The sequence below is a fragment of the Sorex araneus genome, chromosome 3 (genome assembly GCF_027595985.1).
Source record: "Sorex araneus isolate mSorAra2 chromosome 3, mSorAra2.pri, whole genome shotgun sequence".
Lineage (NCBI taxonomy): Eukaryota > Metazoa > Chordata > Mammalia > Eulipotyphla > Soricidae > Sorex > Sorex araneus.
In genome coordinates this window covers 189001998-189012780 of record NC_073304.1, presented here as the reverse complement: position 1 = coordinate 189012780, position 10783 = coordinate 189001998, and the positions used below count along the sequence as shown (strand labels likewise).

General features: G+C 46.4%; 1 protein-coding gene across 1 annotated transcript in view; it reads right to left on the bottom strand.

The window, feature by feature from the left end:
- Positions 1-7704: 7704 nt before the first annotated feature.
- The window catches only part of C3H17orf100 (chromosome 3 C17orf100 homolog), a 33242-nt gene continuing 30163 nt past the window's right edge, over positions 7705-10783 (bottom strand). The window contains exon 2 of the mRNA XM_004605228.2: positions 7705-9759. The gene's annotated coding sequence lies outside the window, so the exon portion shown is untranslated. The remainder of the gene's footprint in view (positions 9760-10783) is intronic.

Here is a 10783-nt window from a genome sequence, read left to right as displayed (position 1 = left end):
GGTGGGATACTCTCTAGCTTGCCGGGCTCTCTGAGAGGGACGGAGGAATCGAACCCAGGTTGGCCTACCCACTGTGCTATTACTTCAGTCCCTCAAAAGTTTAGGGTTCTGGTTTGGCCATGTGTGTAAGATAAGCACCTCACATGCTGTACTATCACTCCAGCTCTTAGGAACATACTTTTTTGGTTTTTAGTGAATCACCGTGAGGGTACAGTTACAGATTTACAAATTTTTGTGCTTGTGTTTCTTTCAGTCATACAATGCTCGAGTACCCATCCCTCCACCAGTGCCCATTCTCCACCACCGATGATCCCAGTATCCCTCCCACCCCCCACTCCATCCCCCCCCCACCCCGCCTCTGTGGCAGGGCATTTTCTTTTGTTCTCTCTCTCATTTCGGGTGTTGTGATTTGCAATACAGGTATTGAGTGGCCATTGTGTTCAATCTATAGTCTACTTTCAGGACGCATCTCCCATCCCGAGTGAGTCCTCCAACCACACTTTACTTGGTGTTCCCTTCTCTATCTGAGCTGCCTTTTCCCCTAGCATGTGAGGCCGGCTTCCAAGCCATGGAGCAAACCTCCTGGTACTTATCTCTACTATTCTTGGGTGTTAGTCTCACATTCTGTTATTTTATATTCCACAGATGAGTGCAATCTTTCTATGTCTGTCTCTCTCTTTCTGACTCATTTCACTTAGCATGGTGCTTCCCATGTTGATCCACTTATATGCAAAGGTCATGACTTCATCTTTTCTAACAGCTGCATCGTATTCCATTGTGTAGATGTACCAAAATTTCTTTAACCAGTCATCTGTTCTTGAGCACTTGGGTTTTTTCCAGATTCTGGCTATTGCAAACAGTGCTGCGATGAACATACAAGTGAAAATGTCATTTCAACTATACTTTTTTGCCTCTCCGAGATATATTCCCAGAAGTGGTATTGCTGGGTCAATTGGGAGCTCAATTTCTAATTTTTTAAGAAGCGTCTTAGGAACACACTTTTTGATGTTAAATAAACATATAATAGTTATGCATCATTAGGTGAATGATACATCAAAATTTATTATAATTATAGTATAACTATTTATGTAAAATTAATATAAACTTTGAGCCCCCAGCTTTATATGTCAAGACTTTAATTTGACTTTTTAGGCTAAAGAATTCAACATGACTACAAGTATTTCTGAATCTTAACCTTGAATATGAGACTCAGATTCTAATTTAACACTAATTAAATTTGTTAGTTTGTGGAGTGGGCTGGAGCGATAGCACATTGGGTAGGGCATTTGCCTTGCAAGCGGCCGACCTGGGTTCGATTCCTCCACCCCTCTCGGAGAGCCCAAAAGCTACTGAGAGTATCTCCCCTGCATGGCAGAGCCTGGCAAGCTACCTGTGGTGTATTCGATATGCCAAAAACAGTAATAACAAGTTGCACATGGAGATATTACTGGTGCCGGCTCAAGCAAATCGATGAGCAATGGGATGACAGTGACACAGTGATTGTTATTATTGTTTCTTGGTGTTTGAGCCACACCTGGTGGTGCTCAGGGATTACTCCTGCCTCTGCATTCAGGTGATACCTGGAGCTTATGGGACTATATATTGTGGTGCCAGGTGTATAAAACCACAAAAATAAAAAGAAAAGGCGCTGGCGAGGGAAGGGACGGAGCCAAGATGGTTGGTCTCACTTGCAGTTTATTCCGATCTTCCCTCTATACACTCTCTCCCCCCCTCCTTCTCTCCGAACCCCTTTTATCGATCATGGCACTTCCAAAGGGCGCAATACATTGACTTCACCAAAGGCACCAAAAGATGTTACAGGAAGAACATTGAGGCAACATTGTTTCTGTAGGCCATTAATCTAGGCCCCCAGAAAGAAGATACAAAATCAAAACCGAAGCCTTCCTTGGGCTGAAAGCACTCGGATTTACATCCCAAAGACCGGGCTGGGCTGCCAGAAGAAATCTACCTGTCAATTACAAACTAGGCAGCACCTGAAATCTACATCCCAAAGACTAGGCTGGGCCAGAGCCTGGAATCTCCAATGTCAAGTCAGGCCTGGCTAGCACCTAAGATCTGCGTGTCAAAGACCAGCTAGGCTTCTTGTGAGAAAAGGAAAACTGCCTCTGAAATTATTTCCAGAAGGCAGCTGAAAAAGGGAAAATATTCCTGTCTGCAGTACAGTTTCTCCAACACCAGGGACTAAACTTGACTCAGCTATATGCAAGATACGTGTCCTATCCACTGAACTGAACTCTCTCTCTGTCCCTTCAAAAGGTTTTTTTAAAAATGACTTTTTTTTTTCATTTATAAAAACTCACCAAGGAACTCCATCATTTGTTGTAGGAATATTTGTAGGATATGTTGAGATCTGCTACAGCTACTGCTTTCACATTTTTCCTATGACTTTCTCTAGCTACAGAAAACCAGAATAAAATAAAAAAAAAAAAAACATGGCTGGCATTTACCTCTTTGGCACTCTTCTCTACATCTCTCCCTCCCACTCCCGGGTTCCTGACCCCTGTACGACTGGCATTTCAGAAGGAATAACTCTTTGTTGTGGGGAGCTGGTCTGTGCACTGTGGGATATTCAGCAGCATCCTGGCTTCTATTCACCAGATGCCAGTAGTAACCCCACACCCGCACTACCAATGGTGACAATGAAGAATGTCCCCAGGCAGTGCCAAGAGGCTGAGAACCACTGCCTGCTCCAACTCTGGATGGCGTTCATACTCTTCGTGTTCATCCCGCCAGCACGCAGAGCTCATTCCAGAGGTGTCACCTCTCAGTCTCCCCCTCCAGTGTCTCAGCCTAGAGCCAAGGCTGCCCAGCTGCCTCTCCCCCGACCCTGCTCCCCTCTGTGCCTTTCATCTTCTCTTGATCTTCTCTCGTGTGTCTTGACCCATCTTCATGACTAGGGCGGGGCAGAGGTTTTTTTGTGTATGCTGATGAGAATGGGCCAGACAGGACCCTACACAACTCCTGACATACCAATAGAGAAGGGAAAGGAATAGCCACTCCACATCCCTCCCTCCCTCTTCGCCCAGGCACTTAGTTAAGTGCTCCACAAATACAGGGTGAAAGTATGACTGCACAGGCTGGGAGAGAAATGATATTTTTCTCAACTAGATTTGTCCTAAGTCTCAAGAGAATGGTTTTCTATGCACTGGGTTTATCTTTCCCATCCTTCTATGAAGTTTCTGACAAATCAGAAATTTGAATTTCTTTTGGTAGCAAACATTGGATTGACCTATTTTCATTTTTCCTATCAGTCAACTTGGGAAGTTAAGTAGCTGGACTCAAGTTTCTTTGGGGTCACAGTGGAACCACCTAGGGCAGCGTGACCTGAGCCTGTGGTGATGTCATGATGTCTCCCTGTTAACCAGCCCAGAGTTTTGCCTCATAGGCCCTGACTGGTCACACTTCCTGGGCATGTATCTCCCTCCTTTTCTCAGGGTACCAGCCATGCAGGAGGTAGGAAAGGAGACAATGTTCAGAGGGTCCTTTGGTGAGGGACTTCCTAGAGTCGTTGGGACTCCTCTGAGATGTCCTGTGGGACAGAGGGCATGCCAAGGGGACCTGACCTTTTCCGGCCTAATGGGAGGGCCTGCATGGGGTCCGATGTTTTCCAGATTGTCCAATGGAGGAGTGTTGGAGAGAGACCTTGGTGGGTCTGACAGGATGGGGGATGGGGTGGGGGGGCTCTCCCTTCCCCTCCTCTATTGGTAAGGAGCTGCGTGGGGTCCTGTCTGGCCTATTCTAGTTAGGCCTTGCACTAGGCCTGGGCCCCTTCCTGCAGGCACCCCCTCTCCTCCCAGGGGTCCTACATGCAGCCCAGAGCTGAAAGCAAGCTGTTTGGGAGCCTGGGGGCAGCCCTGCAACGGGCAGGGAGGTTCGGGGTGGCCGGCTCCTGTCCGCTGCAGGGCTGCGGCAGTGTCCTGTGGTTCGCCACTTCACATTTATAGCTACAGCGCTTCTCAGTTTACTGTCTCTGTGGTGGGAGGCCTGGCTCTCTGGAAACCGCAGCTGTACTTAGTTGGGTGCCTGCCTGAGTGCTGAGCTGTGAGGGACACCCAGCCCCTGCCTCGGGCCAGTCCTGAACCAGGCTGGAGGTAGCTCTGGGACTCCTTCCCCAATCCATAGGAGAGGTGCTGCCAGAGGCAACCTGGGACATGGAGTTGATGCAAGAGGAGAGGGTGAAATCTTACAGTCCGCAGGCTCAGTGACATTTTCAGAACCAGTGTTTCCCCTCATGCCAGTTGTCAAGGAGGGCTCATGGGGCTGCTCCTGAGCCAGTGCTGGGCTTTCTGGAGCTCGAGCCTAGATGAGGGCCTGGGAAATGAGGAGCTGCTGCTGGTCCCCCCAGTTTCTCTCAACCTGCTGATTTCACACACAGCATCATTGCTGGAGCAGCTGGCCCTGGGCGCTCGCTAACTCCTGGATGGACTCCACAGATGCTGCAGCCTCTGTTTCCCGGATTAGTTGAGGACGTTGAGGTTGGGAAGTTAGTAGTGTAGACTGTCTTACTGCTGGCAACAACCACTCCTGAGTCTGGGTCTAGCATCCTGTCATTGTGTTGCCATGAGGATCCCATGCTTTGTCCAGACAAGGGAGTGGGATCCCCTGGCTTGATAGGATCCTGGGATGAATAGGCCTCACCCCCATGCACCTAGCCATGACTGTTCTGTGAATGGCCCGCCTGTTCTCAGCCTGACTCCCAGTGCCTTCCTTTTCTATCCCGGGGGTCATGACCCCGGCTCTGGCCTGCTCCTTGGGAATCCTGGAATTTGAAGGGTAGGTCAGGGAGGGAGTGAAGGAGGGAGTCTGGAGCCAGGCATGAGACAGGCCCGTGGGGCGTCTGGAAACTCACACCCTGCAATCGAGGGAAACCCCAGAGAGCAAACAGGGGAGAGGGGGCAGGTAGGGCCATGATTATGGGTGGGTGTGGAGGGACCTGGGGAAGGGCAGGGCCCACTTTGGGGAGAGGTAGCAGGAAGGCTGTACCTAAAAATGGAGCTGATCTCATATAAATAGAACACCTATTGGGTGTGTCTTTCTTTTTTAAGTGAAGATTTATTTCAGAGTTTCTTAAAAAAAAAAAAAAAACAAAAACCACCACTGGCGTGCAGGTCTCTGGGGGTTTCAGCCTAACCCAGTCAGTGGACTGATTTAGACCCAGGGCCATGGATTTAAGTCTGTGAAGCACAGTCAGTTCTACATTGACTGACCTCTGCTAGGTGACTGCTTTTCATGATTCCTTTCTTGCCTTGTGCCCTTTACTACCTTCCCGGCCCAAGAGGCCAGCTCTTTGAGATGGGGACCCAGAGAAAAATCAAGTTTTGTCTCTACCCTCCAGGGTATACCCAAACCAACCACCAACCTACAGATTGACAGGGACTGGTTCTCTTGTCTGACTCGAGAAAGGTATTCTGAGAGTTCTGAAAGATAGCTTTCAGTGTCGTTTCTCCCCCTCAGCCCCCACTTCCCTACACACTTTTCTTCTTGTGACAGTTACTAAGCACCTGCTGCTACGTGCCAGGTGTCAAACTAATGACATGACAGAGGCTCACCCTGAGACACAGCCATGTGAAAGGGGTCAATATAATGTCTGATGTGCAAATATGGAAGTGTGTGCAAGATGCATGAGGCCAGGGGAGGGAACAACTCATTCATTCTCAGTGGGAGCAGAAGAGCCAGGCTACCTACTGGGAACAAGTTCGCTGGTCCTGGGGCTGGCTGAGGTATGGGAAGCAATGTGCAGGAGTGTTTGTAAATATTAGAACTGGACTTTTGGCTCAATGCTTAGTGAGTTGCCAAAGAGCCTGAGTAGGAGGATTAGTTGGTTTGGGGCCAACTGCCTGTTGATGAATAATGTCGTTTGGGGGTGTTTGGACAAATGGGTTCTAGCTCCAGCTCCTCCTCCTAAGAACTGGGTAGACTTTGAGCTCCACACTTCACTTCTCTTCATGTTATGAACACTGTGACACTACTAGTCACATCTATTAGGCAGGGTGATGAGAGCATGAGAAAGAATGTAGTGAAGGGCCTTGGACAGAGCTCCATCCTAGAGAGGCAGCCCTGACACTGAAAGCACATAAAGAAATGAGCAATGTCTGTGAGCAGGGGATACCCCTTCCCTTGCGTGTCAAGAGCACCATCCAGGGGCTGAGGTTATATCTAATGGATCCCAAATCTGGGAGTGATCAACGCCCTATATTGGCCTAGGCTTGATTAGTCACAGAGGTGATTTGTCAAGCCTGGTCCTGTGATGCTGGTTTATTATTTTTTTGGGAGGGAGAGGGGGTGTTTGGATATCAAGGATTATTCCTGGCTCTCTACTTAGAGATCACTCCTGGCAGTACTCTGGGAACCATCTATGGCGCTGGGTACTGAACCTGGGCCTGCTGCATGCAAGGCAAGTGTCTTGCCTACTGTACTCTCTTCAGCCACAATATTACCTTTTCTTTCTCTCCTCACTTGAATTCTCTGAGCAATGCCAGCTATAACAAGTGCCCAACAGCCAGGACTTTGCCTATCTCAACTACAGACCCTGGGGAGGATTAGTAAAGTGTGCAGAGGCTATGAAATTGACCTAAGGGTTGGCCAGTTCCCAGGATGATACTTCCCTCAACTCCACAGTCCTGACCCCCAGCTTCCCTGACCTGAGGCTCAGGCTACACCAAGATGAAGGGTCCCAATCCTTACAAGCATCGGTGGTATTGTTCAATGCTGGCTGCTGACTAGGTCTTCATGCAGGCTGTCCTGGGAGGGGCTCCAACAAGACGGGCCTTGTGAAAGACCCGTTACCTGCCAGTGCTCAGCATCCAAAATAGAATTCTGAGGGGCAGCAAAGCCTTTAATTCAATGTGTCCCAACAGTGGGTCGGTGTGGGGATAACTATGATCTGAGTGATCTTCAGCTATAATTATGGAGTCAGAATAAAAAATTACAGGCATTGTGTGGGCTTGTTTTAAATATAACGTAATCCATACCGTCCCCTCTCTTATTTGCTAGATTTGAGGTGGAATCTTTGGCAGCTGGCACAGGTTTTCTGACGTGTAGCAGATAAAAATGGCCCTTGGCCAGTAAAAAGGGCAAGTTGGGAGGCCCTTATGTTCTACTGCCCACTGCCCTATAGTCATATGCGCAGTCCTCCTTGTTGAGTACTTTCTTTTTGCCTCTCCCATTGGCTGCGCTGCCCCCAATCTCCCCTAGTGAGCCAACCAGAAATATCTTTGTAAAACAGTCTTGATACTTAAGATGCCATGAAAGGTGGGCTAACCTGTGTCAAAATGGTGAGTTCAAGCTGTGAGTTCCTTCATGTCTTGACCCCAAACCCCATTCAGAATGAGAGCTGGGAACAGCAGTTATAGCAGAGTGAAGTTTAAGGGTCCAAGGGTCTGGCTGCATGGGATCAAACTTACCTTTCTGGGCTGAATAAGGATCTGTACAGTTCAGTTATTCTACCTGTTCTGGTTCTCTCCACTATAGATTACTGTGGACACGGACTGAGCAGCACATATCTAGAGTGACTCATGTATGTCCCTTTTCCTTATCAAACTTTATCTATTAAGAGGAGGTAACAGTCTTATTGCCCTTTCAGTCAACCTTTAAAATTAGTGTAATTGACTATGCGTGGTATGTTAGTTCAACCCTTCTGGAAAGTAAAACAGAAACACGTAGGCAAAATGCTTAAGAAATTTTTTAATATTTAATTTAGATCTGACCTGAAGGTAAAATCAAATTGTGGGAATAAATATATTTAAAGAGTATTATTTTATTCCTTGGAAGGCAAATGTCCAACATTTGGATAATAGTATGTATTTATGATGGGTCTATCCAAAATACTTATATGATGTAAATAAAAGTTTTCACTGAGGGGACCGGAGAGATAGTATAGTGGGGAGGGTGTTTGCCTTGCACACAGCTGGTCCAGGTTCAGTGCCCAGCAGGCATCCCATACAGTCCCCTAGCCAGAGCAGGGGTGATTTTTAAGTACAGAGCCAGGAGTAAGCCCTAAGTATCACTGGGTGTGGTCACAAAAAACAAACCAAAACCAAAACAAAAACTTTTAGCATTTGTTTTTATTGACGGTGCTGGAGAGATAGTACAATGCATAAGGTGCTTGCATTTTATGCAGCTGATCCGGGTTCAGCCTCTGACATTCCATTTAGTCCCCCGAGCTCCACCAGGACTGATCCCTGAGTGCAGAGCCAGTAAGCCCTGAGCACCACTGGTTGTGTACCAAACCCCACACACACATGAAAAAAAGGAAAACAAGTTTTCATTGAGGGCATGTGGCTGACCCTGATTTGATCCTCAGCACCACATATGGTCTCCAGAGTATGTAAACCCTGAGCATAGAGCCAGAAGAAATAAGCCCTCAGTACTGCCCAGTGTGACCCAAAATACAAAAACAAAGAAAAGTGAAGAATTTGTTATGATTAAAAAAATGCTTATAATTTTATGAATACAGTAGATACAAAATGGGCAAAGTCAAAAAATATTTCTGTATATGTGTTATATACATATACAAAATTATATGCACTTGTATATGTGTTCTGTACAGGGTCAGGACTGTGGCTCAGTGGTATAGTGTAAACCTACCTGCATTGTATCCGGTTTCAGTCCCTAGCACCCTCTAAGCATATGTGTGTGTGTGTGTGTGTAGCTATCTTTGGTAGCATATATGAGATAAGTGGTATTTTCTCTATGTAAATATTTCCAATATTTTGTAATGGGATATATGTGTAAATATACATATGTATACACATATATATGCACATATATATGTATGTATATTGGTTTGGGGGCCATATTCAGTGGTGTCCAGGACTTACTACTGGCTCTATTCTCAGGGATCACTTCTGGTGGGGCTCAGGAGATCACATGTGGTACTGTGGATCAAACCTGGGTTGACAGGTGTGCAAGGCAAGTGCCTTACCTAGTGTGCTATCTCTCTAGGTCCATTGGGTAATAAGTTTGCAGAACTGAGTGTTAAAATGCTGAATGAGAAGGTAGACCCTGGCAACTGAGTTTTTTTCTAGTTTTTAAAGATCCTTGGTTCTAACACATTGGGACCACCCCCAGGATCTGAAGGTAACTGCAGACACCCATACTCTCCAGGCCTATCTTAGTGATAAGCAACAACAAAGCAGGGCCTGCCTGGAGCCAACAAGTCACCAACCTGAGAGTTCATTATGTACATCTGCAGAGCTTTTTTATGAAATCTTTCTGAGAATCTTCTGCCAGCGGAAGTAGGACAATTGCCAAGCCCTCTGCTCCTGCCTCTGTCCATATGGAGCCAAGTGGATTTTCTGCCCATTAGTGTGCCTTTCTGCTTCAGGCAAGGAGCTCACTGGAGAAGGGAGACAGTTTGTGCTACTGCTCCCACTGAGGTCCTCTGTCAGGAGCGCTACATGTTTGGATTTGGGTTCCTACAAACTAGCTCTATCAGATAAGTATTCCCAGTTGCCAGGGCCTGCAGGCTTGTCTTGAAGTTGACCTCGAGGTGGAAAGCCTAGAACATTTCACTGGAGAGGGTCCCTGAGGGACATTCTGGTCACTCAGTCATTACCCAAGAGGTCAGAGAATGCTACCGGGAGAGCTGGAAGAGACCCTTGAGGAGGCCCTGATGGAATGAAGGGTCCCATCTGAGTTCAGTAGAGGAAGGACATCTTTGAATCCATGGCAGGCTGTTTGGGTTGAGCTGGCAGCTTGTTGGGGCTTGTCCAGGATCTCCACGAACCAGATGCAAGCCTGTTCAGTTAGAAACCAGAGAGAAAAATTCAGAAGCTGAATGTCCAAGGACGACTTGGTAAGAAGGACACATACTTGGTGAGAGGCACAGATGAGGACAAGACAGCACCTGGCCTCTATAAGGGAGACCATCCCCAAGATGGACCAAAGAAGAATAGATAGCACCTAGAACACACTCATCCTCACTATAATCAGGGAAATCTAACAAATTACAGGAGTCTGATGTGCCATTTAACACCTACTAAATTAGCAAACATTAACGAAATTATAACCGTCTCAGGCTGTTGAGACTGTGGTAAAAGCAACTTAAACACACTGCTAGTGGCTGTGTAAATTAGCATAGCCTTTTAGGGAAGAAATTGGGCAATATGACTCCAGAGCTATTAAAATGTTCATCCATTTTACATGGTAATTCCACTCCCAGGAATGAATTGAAGGAAACAATTAAATGGAAAAAATAAAGATTTCTACATAAAAGATGATTAAAATATAGTGCTAATCTTGTTAAGCCTAACATATTACATAGTACAGCTATGGTGAATATTTTTTAAAAAATAGAAGATATCACAAAAGTAACATAGAACAGTAACATACAACAAGAATCATGATATATACAAATAAGCAAAAGACAAAATTATACATTAAACGAATAATTACACAAAACAGCTGCTCGGGTGTTCAGACTCTTGCTTAACTCATGACTGGCCATTAGAGATACTTTGTCTTCCCACCAAGAGCCCTGCCCTGCCACTCCCTGTCTGGGGTTCTCCTAACTGTGAAGTCCTCAGACCTCAGACTAGTGGGTAGACAGTCTCAAGCCAAGCCTGTCCCACTGCTCAGCTCACGTTGAGTGGCCCCAGATAGTCTGTGTGATGCCTGCTGAGTCACTCTGCTGAGTCACTCAGATATCATAACTTAAGAAATCAAACCAGAACAAAAATGAAATCACACCATTACTGAAGAAAAGGGATAATGTGATTTTGTAGGGTCTTGAGTGCAGCAAATAAAGCAATTTGTTTAAGTC